Here is a 12,171-nt window from a genome sequence, read left to right as displayed (position 1 = left end):
AGCATGCTTTAAGAGATAGCATCTACAGCGACAAAGGTCACACTTTGTTCATGTTACATTTGCACGATTGAAATCTGAGATGATTGTCCTTTGAAGATAAAGTGTTAACTCGTTGAGTCCCGAGTATACTCAGGCAGGTATCTATCTATGGGAAATGCATGTTGTAGCAAAATCAGACCGTCTTCAATGGGTAGGTGTCAATGTCAATGGTGTGCAGACAGATACTACAATCCCATGTGTCCAGGGCCCTGTTTCATAAAACGTGTTATCGTTGACAAGTTGCTATAGTTGTTACAAGCTAATTAAATCTTTGAATCTGATTGGTTACGAGCAGATAATGTTACAGAAATGTGGCAGTTGTCACCGAAAACAAATTTTATGAAACGGGGTCCCGGTCTGCCATGTGAGTGTACTGAGTAACTCTGTTACTAATCCATGAGATGACGTCTAGAAGAGACAACATTATTGCCAAGAATAGTCTGATCACCTCTTAACTTTATTTGCTTATAAGAAATCTTTGCCAAGGTTGATTGTGAACAGAGCCTCCTAAAAAACAAAAGACCTACAAAATCTAGATTTTATCCTTTTTAGAGATTTACACTGCAGAATTCAGAGAAGAAAAAAGAAAAAGTGTAACCGCATAAAAATAAGATCATCTCAATTGAAAAACTACATGAACGGACGAAGCAAAATTCCCTTGAGAATAAGAAACAGAACTAGTATAGTACCCATAACAGAACGTATGAAAAGCATTGCCACGTGCCACCAATATAACATTAATTCACAGATCTATCACTGCTTTGAAGTATCAAGTACACCAAGCTCAAATTCTTCCACCTATCTCTGAGAAAAACATTTTTGGTTTCAATTCTTCCACATTTGGCTGTGACAGACACTTTCATATTTAGTTGTCATCCTTCTACCTTGGATCTCACACCGATGAATCAGGGAGGTGCAAAAACCTCCCTGGATGAATCAAACTCTTTTGCCTTTAAAGGGGATGACTAGTAACTGATCAGTGGGAATCAGTGGGAATGCTGGTGGATGATTGTTCCAATCCTTGTGGGATTCATTTAAGAGTACATTATATATCATTTGGCGTGTGAAAATCATGTGCTTCAGAATGGTCTCATATTCAAGTAATGTGAAGTTTAATGTTTCTAGGTTAGCATGCCTGTACAGTGACGGGGCAATAAACTGCACATTACTTTAATATGAGACCGTTCTGAAGCAAATAATTTTCACACAACAATATATAATATACTCCTAAAATGAATCCCACAAGAATTGGAACAATCATCCCCCAGCATTCCGACTGATTCCCACTGATCAGTTACTAGCCATCCCCTTTAAAGTCAGCACTGGCATTTTAAACACTTTTGCCTTAGAGAGCAACACTAAATTTTTCCTATGAAGACAGCACTACTATTATCTTTTGCCTTTGAGACAAAACTGCACTTCATAATTCTTTTGTTATGGAGACAACATGGAGCTTTTAACTCTTTGCCTTGGAGACAACACTGCACTTATTCTTTTGCCATGGAAACAAGACAAATCGTTGACCTCTTCCACCTACTTGGAAATAACATTGAGCTTGGAACTCTTACACTGGAGACAAAACAAAGTGTTGAACTCTTCCGCCCTGGAGAGACATCCAAGATTATAACTCTTCCACTTTAACTTATGAGATGACAATGAGATTGTAACTATCTAACCTTGGGAGGCAACACTGAGCAATACTCTTTCACTTCATGAGACAACACTGATCTTTAAACTCATCCGCCTTACAGAAAAACACTGAGCTTTTATAAAACTCTTTTGCCTCGGAGACTAGTATTGAGCTTTCATCTCTTTGCCTTTGATAAATTTAACGTGAGCTTTTAACTTGTTTGCCTTTCATGCATTCTGTCCTGGATAAAGCACTGAACTTTTAGATCAGCGTTGCAGCAACTACACTGGGTACGAGCTGCCTTGTGTATGACTCTCATACAACATTGAGCCTTTCAAACTCTTATGAACTGGGAATAACACTGAGATTTTACCTCTTCTAAATTGGAGATAGCGTTGAGCCATTATCTCTTTTAGTTTTAAATGGGAGACAACAATGAGCTATTGCCTCTTATAAAGTGCCGATTATAACACTGCTTGACTCTATTTCTCATGAAATTGAGTCAACACTGAGTTTTTATCTCTTCTACCACACAGACATCACTGAGTTTTTAAAACTCTTCTGAACTGGAAATAACACTGAGTTTCTATATCTTCTGAATGGGAGATAGCACTGAACTTTTTAACTCTCGTTTGTTAGAGACAACACTGAGCTTTTGTGTTTCCTGGTTTGAAGACACCACTCAGCTTTTACCTCTCATTCTGCCTCAGACACATCACAGAGCTTTAATCTCTCAATTCTGAAGTGGATACAACACTGAGCTTTTAACTCTTATGCCTTGGAGAAAACACTGTACTTTTACACTTCTGCCCAAGAGACAACACCAAGTTTTTGAAATGTTTCTTTAAACTTTAAGAGAGAATCACTGAGCTTTCAAGCGGTACGCCTCAGACATAGTTCAGAAACTTTACCTGGAACTCTGACATGACAACAACACTCAGTTTTTCACTGTGAGATCTGTCATGGCCACAACACCACGCTAAATACACGCTGCACTTTTCATTTACTGTACCTGTGTTGGCATGTTGGTATGCATGTGACGTACAATAAAACCCTTCGTCAGGAGTTTCAACAGGATCACAAATAACAAGTCTGATGTGAGAAGTAAAGGTTCTCAAGTCTTGGTCTGTGAGAATTAAATGACAATGATACCTGAGCAATCCACCAACACATGATAAACAACATACTAAGTACTGAATCCATGCTAGATAGTTTTTCTCTACCAAAGTGATTTTTACTGCTTTTCAACTTTTGTTAATTTTTTTTTTTTAGGTTTTACTGAACCTGTGCTTTTAACTAGGCAATAATAGTTACGTTCAGACGGGAGCCCTTAACCTCGAGGTTAGGAAACCTCGAGGTTAGAGCTTGTAGTTAGGGACCGTGAAGACGCACTCGTAGTTAGCAAACCTCGAGGTTTGCTCGATGTTTCGAGCCACGAGAAATCTTATGGTTAGCGCTCTAACCATGAGCTGCGGGGGGTCCCCATTCGTAGTTAAGCACCGTGTGGACACAAAAACCACGAACTCGAAGTTAAGAGTGACCTCGCCGTGAACTCCAGCCCCCACAATTTCCCTCTGCTTCCGCGTCAACCTCCCAAACGTAAATACACCACAAATACACTACACGTGCGTGCGAGGTGAAAACCTATGACGTACATCACAACAACATCATCTTTTCTTCCCATGATCTCTGAAACTTAACACGTCGAACTCGCTACTGTATTCTATTTTCTTCTCCGACGCTAAAAAATTGTTTTCGACAAATATCTTCATAACTTAGGCATAAAGTCATCAGTGCAGTGCTATCTTTGCATACCATGACAGAGGAAGCTGGTGCAACTGGTGGGGAAAAGAGTACCGGTAAGCGAGTCCGACAGGGTTGGACTAAAGAAGAAATAGACGCCTTGTTAGCAGTGTGGGCTAAAACTTCCGGTTTCGTGGTTTTCGTAGTTACGGGGGGGACAGAAGCTTAACCTCGAGGTTAAGATTCGTCGTGTGGACACACATAGTTAGGGGGCAAGAGCTAAACCTCGAGGTTTCCTAACCTCGAGTTTAGGGCCTGCCGTCTGAACGTAACTATAGAAGAGTCTGTCTTTGGAGTACAAGCTTCTAACTAAAACGAGCATCATCAAAATGCAGTATGTTTTCAGTTCTTCTCATGTAGATGCTTTATTCTGATGATACACAGCATACATGGCCCTACTGGTGTGATATTGCCACCTTCCAAAGTTCTGCCCTGTAAGACCCAGTTTACAGTGAGTGAAAGGGCCGGATGGCCGAGCCCGGCCTTCATTTCACTGTAAACGCGCAAAAGGCCAAATGCTGTACCAAAATCGGCCGTGCATTTGGCCGAACTCTGGAGGTAGTCTCGGCCTTTTCTCACTGTAAACGCAAACTGGGCCATATGCGGTACCAAATTGCGACTGGCGCGCTCCCAATAATAGTTGTTTGTTTACAAGCAGAGCGCCACTACGACAAAGTATTGAAAGGTTTGAATTAAAAGTCTGGGCCGAGCCCTCCACTGCAAAGGACAAAATTGCGGGGCCGAGTACCGCAATTGAGGATGGGCTCGGCCCAGCCCTGCACTGTACACGGGGTCTAAGTCTCAAATATGATTCCTTTGAATGGTTAGGGTTCCTATCTATAATAGCTCTGGCAGGAATTTGCCCATGACTGAATGACTGACCTACAAGTACAAGCAATATGTGAATGCAGCCACACATTCCAGCTGTCAACGGGGGAAAAAAAGGAAGAAGAATTGAAGAAGCCAAAGAAATTGCCAGCATAATCACTGAGCACCTACCATAAATATGGCTACAAATCCATGAACTTTCACCAGTGAGCAACTGTAGTGGTGATACAGTTTCAGATGAATGTGGAAGGTCTTCTTAAGATCTAATGCCATAGCAGCTAGTTTGTACACTTAAAAATACAGTAAATGAGCAAAATGTCCTACCTCGCATCACTGTAGGCTTCCAAACAGAAGAGCCAGTGCCTGTCATTGACTGCCTTCTTCATGCAAACATTCAAGGATTTGTGTGGTACACCACAGACGAGAGTCCTCCAACCAAAGAATTCCCCCTCTGGAGAGCATGGGGTGTATGTAACCTGGGGCTGGAAGCAGGAGGGTCAGGAAAGTGTGACAGGCCCCTTTCAACCCCACATCACCAATTGAACTTGTTGTTCGCTTTCTCCAGCCCTACCTCTCCTGCCAGCTTGTGGGTTAGACTTTCATTTCAGACCATATTACAGCTTTCACTGCCAAGTCTCTGCAGGGAGGTGTTGGTACTGGTAGACATAGGTCCTACTGTACAACCAGAAATTTTCTTGTGTGTGAAACTTTCGTTCATTTCGCAAAGAGCCAAGATTCATGAGAGTACGGTGCATATTACAGAAAGTGTTGTTTACACAATGTGTTGAATGCCAGTGGCTTTTCATGAAAATTTTATGACACAAAAAAAGGCAGTTGGTTCCAATTCTGAAAGTTTCATGCCATAAATGTTTCTTGCTTTACCGTCCAAGAGACTTTCAAGTCTTGCCAGCTCAAATGCAAGGGTTTCTATAGCATCTCCAATCTTGGTCAAGGTCCCATAAATTGATGATTTAATACACCCACAGACTCTCTTCAGTTGTTATACCATTCTCTCCTCTAGAATTGTAATAACTCCTGCAATTCAAGGCCATAACATCCTGCCCCACGCTTTGAAAAAAAAAAATCAAATAAGAAAATAATGGGTTTTTTTACAGCAAATAAGTGAATGTTGGTAAAGATATAGGCCTACAGAGCCTATTGATCATACTTTTTTGACATTTTTTTTTTTACATGCATCTCCACAAATAATGCCAATGATTATATATTAGGGGAGTAATATTTGCCATTGATTCCATCCACAAGCAGGAAACCAGCTCTGATTCACAAAAAGGGAAAACCATGTTTGCAACATGAAGTACAAAATACAGTCTGTTTCGAAAGACTAGAGTGTTAGCATCTCTCCTCTGTGAACGTCACTCTTTTTTTTTCTATCTTCTTCATTTCTAGCTTTCAAAAAAAAAATAGTTTCTACCTCTAATGCTCAGGGGATTTCTGTTGTGTGGGAAGGGTGGTAGAGAGAGGCATACTTCTAAACAAGTCCATGGGTTCACAGGTCAGTTTCCATGGTAACAGCATACTTTTGACCCTATCAGCAAAATTTGACAGGACACAAAGTATGGAGCACATACAACTGGAATCCCATTTGATAAGCATTGATTGGCACAAACCTGGGTTCCATTATATTTTAATTTCACTTGGGCCCTAGGCAAAAATTCCACTGCTTGCTATACACATCGGCCTAGCACTTCAAAGTGTTTTTTTTTTTTAATGTAATAAATCTGACTGATGTACAAGATATCAACAACTCTTGTTGTTGTTGTTGTTGTTGTTGTTGTTGTTGTTGTTGTTGTTGTTGTTGTTGTTGTTGTTGTTGTTGTTGTTGTTGTTGTTGTTGTTGTTGCTATTTCATGGTTTGTATTAATGACTTTTAACTATTGATATTTTTATTGAACCTGAAGGCATTGAATGCAAGTATACATGTATTTCAATATCACATTTCAATTTCCTCAATTGTCTGTATGTACTGCAACAGTTATTAATACCAAACAACATGCTTTATGTCTACAATTTTATCCTTTTTTTAATTTTTGGGGAAGAAGTGGAAGGGAGAGAAAAGACATTGCCTGCTTCCTCTTTCTTTCTCTCCCTTTCTCTTTCTCTTTCTTTACATGTCATCAAATTTGTTTGAATGTTTACCTTCAGCAAAATAGCAAGTTGATTTCAACCAATAGAATAAATTACCACACAAATGAGTGACAGTACAAATCTCATTGAAATCAGACATAACCTCAACTAATTTGTTCACTATATCTCACTGTCAACATTATGCTTCATGAAACTTTTAAAACTTTCATATCTATAACTAATCACAAGAAACTCTATTTTTTGCATATCTATTGTATATTCTTTCAATGACAGTAAACATGAACATGAAATGTATTTTCTGTCAATGTAGAACAAAAAATAACATTGTAATGTCTCCATATTCTCATGATCCGCTGTGGTTCTAATGTCATTCATAATATCAGTCTTGAACACTGGCATTTCTGTGGCTATTTTGGGTTTTGGTTGAAGCCCTACGTGTTAAGCATGGATAGGGTATGACTACTAGAATACTAGTTACAAACTAATAGACCCCCATGTCAATTCATCGAAGCACCTTACATGACGCAAGGCAAAATTGGAAAACACAACAAAAGATCCTCATTGAGAGGCAGTGAATGCACGAGTCTATTGAGTTACTCTGTTCCATGTTTGCATTCAATAAGCACATGTTTGGTTAGAGAAACCGAAAGTTTTGGCAGCCGCGGAACCCTCCCCAATATAAACACCACAGTAGACTGTGGCTGCTAAATATTTCTTTTTGGGTCCCTATCCTATGTCTCATAAGGAGCCATGCATATAATTTGTGACACAGTTTTTCATGCTTCCAAATCAACAATAAAGCCCTCTGATGGCTTGTCAGCTACTGTGGGTATATAAAAGTATTTGTGTGTGTGTGTGTATGTGTGCATGTGTGAGTGTGTTTGTGCCTATTGGTACTCAAAAGATACATCAACCTCCACACATTCATAATTAATAATCTGTTTCATTGGAGGGAAGCATTCCCAAAACAGAATAACACACAAACTCTTATGGTTGACTACTTATCAATTACTCAAAACAATATCATAATTTCTTTCAATGAAAAGAAAGAGACTATTTTTGCAATGAGATACAGATATGATGATGACAATATCTATGATAACATGAAATTTTCGTGACTTGGAGCACACAGTCTTTTTCGCAGTATGAAACTTCTGCGAATTACCACTAGCATCAAATGCATTGTTTAGAATAGCGCGAATTTCGCTTTCGCGAATATCAGCTCCTCTCGAAATTTGTGAAAGTTTCATGCCCGCAAAATTTTCTTCAAAATGAAATTCAGCATTCATACCATGAAAATAACAATTTTGCAGAGGGCGGGATCCTACTCAAATATGAGGGGTCATCTCTCCAAATTTGGTGCTTTTATCCACCATGTAACGGTAATTTCACTAGGCGACCTGACTATACCTCTTTTTTAGTGTAAAGGCCACTGGAAGATAGCCTTCCAGTTGAAAAGATAACATCAGTCCAGTGAATAGAAACAAGAAGGAAAGGTCGTACAAGGAATGTCATGGTCAAAAGTAATGATATAAAAAGGCTTCAATGACAAGGAGCATTAGAAAACATGTGATCATGATACTTTTGGTTCACTTATCTCAAATGTTTATACATATCAGTTGATTAACTTGTGGTCAAGTAAGTTAGAGAATGTGAATGCTCTTCAAAAATTAAGTTTTCAATAAATAAATAAGTAAATAAGTAAGTATTAAGTAGATAAATAGATAGATGAATAAATATGCACATAGACATACAGATAAATGCACATACTCACATACCGACATAGTTGTAAATGCTGTACATGATAGATAAATAAGTTGCTGGGGGCTTTACTTAGAGTTGTTCTGTCAAATATTAATTTAGGCCAAAATCTACAAAGTTCATCCAAATTCTCATCCTTATTGCTACATGTAGTGGTATTAAAGTGCCAATCATTTTAATAGTATTCAAAAGAGATATAAACAGATCTTTTTAGATGAACACAGTGCAGCATATGATGACAGATGCTATTTCAAATTAGTAAGAGACATCACAAGAACAGATTGGTCCATTAATCTGTTGACGGTAGTCCCACATGTAAGTATACTTGCGCAGGTGTCTATGGGAAATGCTTGTAGCACAATCTGCTCGTCCTCAACAACAGCACACAATACTTCAAAGCAGTCAATATTATATCGTATAACAAATGTTCTACAGCATTAGGTTAGCACTCTCACTATTACCCTCCAACACAAATCAGCAAAATACAATCTTCTCTGGTGTTGTTTACTTTGCAATACGTAGGCTAAATTGCTAACATCCAAGTTGCAATGGGAATTATGAAATATTGTATCATTTTGTATCTTATATAATGATGACTCTTAAGTAATACATTTTTCCAAAATTTCTGTCACTATATAAGATTTAACCTTTCAATGCCATATGTCTCAGTTGTAAATTATATGCAACTACTAATGCTCACTATCTTCACAAACTTGCACGCAAACACTACCGGGTACATATCTAGAAATATCCACACAAACAAAACATTATGAACACACACAGTGTATAACTATTGCAGCCTCAAGGATACACATCCTGAAGGTTGGGCCTACTATGATACGGTAGTATTTGAACTTACATCAAGGTCATTGCAGAAGTTTTTCTCTATTGTGGCCAGGCACTGCCTGCGTCAATGCTCTTCCTACAATGGTATTGGTAACTATTTTGTATGGTAACATCGCCAAGCAGCCAATGTACACATATGTAATAGTACAATGTAGGCTTACGTACTGTATGCTCCAATAAATCTAAGTGCAGGTGTTCAAACTTAACCATAGCCTTTTGTCAAGGCCCTCTCGCTGTATGGTGAAAAGAGCCCAGCCACGTGGGGTTGCGCGAGGGCCTTTTGAGATCTGCTTCACATCCTTTTGCAAGCCCTTTGAATTACCAACTTGTGCTCCTGATTTCATGAGCAAAAGTCTACCAATCTGTGTGTCTGTCTGCCCGATCTTGAATCGCATACAGCAAATGCACGCCACAGACCTCCACTGGTGGTCAGTGATGCATGCGAATTTGAAGGTGAAGGATGTGGGGAGCACGCCATTCCATTGGTTGACTGGCACCTGTCAACATGAATATTCAGTAGGGTTCATGTGTTATGAATAATAATGTGTAAAGCAGATCTCTTTGGGCCCTCGCGCTGTCGCGCTCGGCTGGGCTTGCTTAGCTCGCTCATTACAGCGAAAGGGCCTTGACATAAGGCTAACTTGACCATGGCCTTGGTGCTTGCACACATTACACATACAAAAGTCTGTAAAATAAAGCAATCACAGGTTTTGCATATAATTTGCTACGTATTCTGACATAAACTGATTGTACCGTTTTGCAAAACGTATCCTATGTGTTGTTCTGTGTGACATAGAATAATGTGGAATTTCCACTTTTATGTTCTTCTGTCTACCGTCTAAGATGTTTGTCTAATTTAGCCTGAAAATTGTGCCTTTTTTGACATTTATATCATGGAGATTTAAAAAAAAATACATTCTACAAAGATGGCATTGCTGAGATGTCCCAACCACCATTGCAATCCCATATTCCTTTTTCCTGTGATGGAGTCTTTTGTCAACATCATGGGTTAATTTGGCCTAGTCTGCTGAAAACTTATATCAAAGATGGGATTAAAATCCAGAGCTCGCAGTGGTGTTTTGACGATGTTTCTCAAGACACAGCTCATACTCAAACACCATGTTATATCCACAGCCAGGAGGGATAGAGAAAGTGCAGGCACACGAGTGAAAGCCATGCATTCGAAGCAGCCCACACAATGAGACGGTTCATCGAGGAATTATGCATTCACTCATCCTCATCATCATCAGCTCGCATGATTTGTGTTGCATCCACGGACTCTGAGAAGAGGGCAGCTCAGGCTCTCTGGCAGTAGAGGCTTGCTGAAACTCAATCAGATCTGTATCTATACTGTGATGAAGCCATTTCTCGGCCCAAATATATGCCCAATGAACAGATCAGTTTGATTTGAATTGAAAAATAAAAAAAATGAATCTGCACTATGAGATATATGTTTATCTCATATCAAATATGCATTCTTGCAGAGTCTATGGTATTATTCCTTTTTATTAATTCATTCATTCTTTCTGTTGAGCTATTGGTACATGGTAGATTACTGTGTCTACTGGAATTAACATTTTAGTTAATGTTACTTTATCCTAGTCATTCGATACAAGAAATTAGCTCTAGGAGCTCTTGCAGTAGAATATACAGGCATAGGTTGCAGTTTCTGCACTCTGACAAATTTTGTTATCACCATTACCCCGTTTAGGACGGTTTGATTTTGCTACAACACGCATTTCCCATAGACACCTGCCCGAGTATATTCGGGACTCGTCCTCAACGGGTTAAGGTACTACCATTCATGCCGTGACACAGTACAAGTACAAAATACTGAAGTGTGATTTGATCGATCGATCAATCGATCGATTGACTGACTGACTGACTGACTGACTGACAGACTGAATGTATGAATGATCGATCAATTGATTGATTGATTGATTGATTGATTGATTGATTGATTGATTGATTGATTGATTGATTGATTGATTGATTGATTGATTGATTGATTGATTGATTGATTGATTGATTGATTGAGTGAGTGAGTGAGTGAGTGAGTGAATGAGTGAGAGTGAGTGAGTGATTGAAAGCATATCATATCTTTGGGGTGCATTTTCATGATGGGATTGTGATTTTCTAGTCTAGATGTTTAAAAGTGCATACAATTGTCTGTGCATTGGTATGTTCAATTTCATTTAATCAAGAAAACGAATTAAGAAGCACCTCCCAGGGAGTCACTAATAAGGAAGAATGTTATTTCATTATTTTTTCTTTTGATAAGAATATATGAGATGCAAAGCTTCTGTGTTATTGTCATTTATTATCATTCTCTGATTGTACTATCATGATGGTATCGTGATTGTATCATGACGGTATTGTGATTATATCATAAACGCAAACAGAAAAACTGACCAGAAATGAATATTATTTATTAGTGGAAAAATGAGCACAGAAAATGGGATTCCATCAGGATTTGAACCCCAGACCTCCAGATTGCTAGCCCGGTGCTCTCCCGACTGAGCTATAGAAAGCCCTAGTTCAGCGTTCGGTCTCAGAAAACCTAAATTCTCAATGCTTGAATGGTCAGAAGCTATAGCAGTGTGTCTTTGCGCGACACAAACGCATATATTTAAACCTGGCATAAACCCGTAGGATAATTCTACTTGGGGATGAATTATTCCCCCCCCCCCCCCTCCATGCCATTGCAACCAACATCAAATATGAACTTATCATCTGATGAATTCATGAGCAAACCATACAGGCACATTCAGGATACAAGTAGGGAATGTCTGGCTGAAAGTTCTGCATTTACTTTTAAAATAATTTCTGCATCACTGACGAAGTTCTAAACTTGATCAAATCAACAAAACAGCGTACAACACTTCTACAAGGTCTGAAACAAATAATAATGAAATTTATGCAAAACATGTTCTTACACACATTTTCCATGTAAATGTACATGTACCTAGCCCACTGGTGCTATTCTCAAATATGGATGTGTTTTTGTACACTTAAAGAGTACAAAGCAATAGCTTTTGATAGCTGTATGTTACATGGCTGACAGTAGTTTTTTAAATGCCTTGAAACGTCCACCACACACTCTCTATCTACCTAAAGGTGCAGGGCCATATTAGTGCATACTTCCCTGCCCCTCCCCC

At 39.0% G+C, this 12,171-nt stretch overlaps 1 protein-coding gene across 1 annotated transcript in view; it reads right to left on the bottom strand.

Moving 5' to 3' along the window:
• LOC139721902 (breast cancer anti-estrogen resistance protein 3 homolog) overlaps positions 1–5,056 on the bottom strand; it is a 75,168-nt gene extending 70,112 nt beyond the window's left edge. Inside the window, exon 1 of the mRNA XM_071633229.1 lies at positions 4,625–5,056. The gene's annotated coding sequence lies outside the window, so the exon portion shown is untranslated. The remainder of the gene's footprint in view (positions 1–4,624) is intronic.
• Positions 5,057–12,171: the final 7,115 nt, after the last annotated feature.

The sequence above is a fragment of the Diadema antillarum genome, unplaced genomic scaffold (genome assembly GCF_040938485.1).
Source record: "Diadema antillarum isolate AM-2024a unplaced genomic scaffold, OU_Dant_1.0 scf00000151, whole genome shotgun sequence".
NCBI lineage: Eukaryota > Metazoa > Echinodermata > Echinoidea > Diadematoida > Diadematidae > Diadema > Diadema antillarum.
The sequence above is the reverse complement of the archived record's forward strand: the minus strand, read 5'-3'. Positions and strand labels throughout refer to the sequence as shown.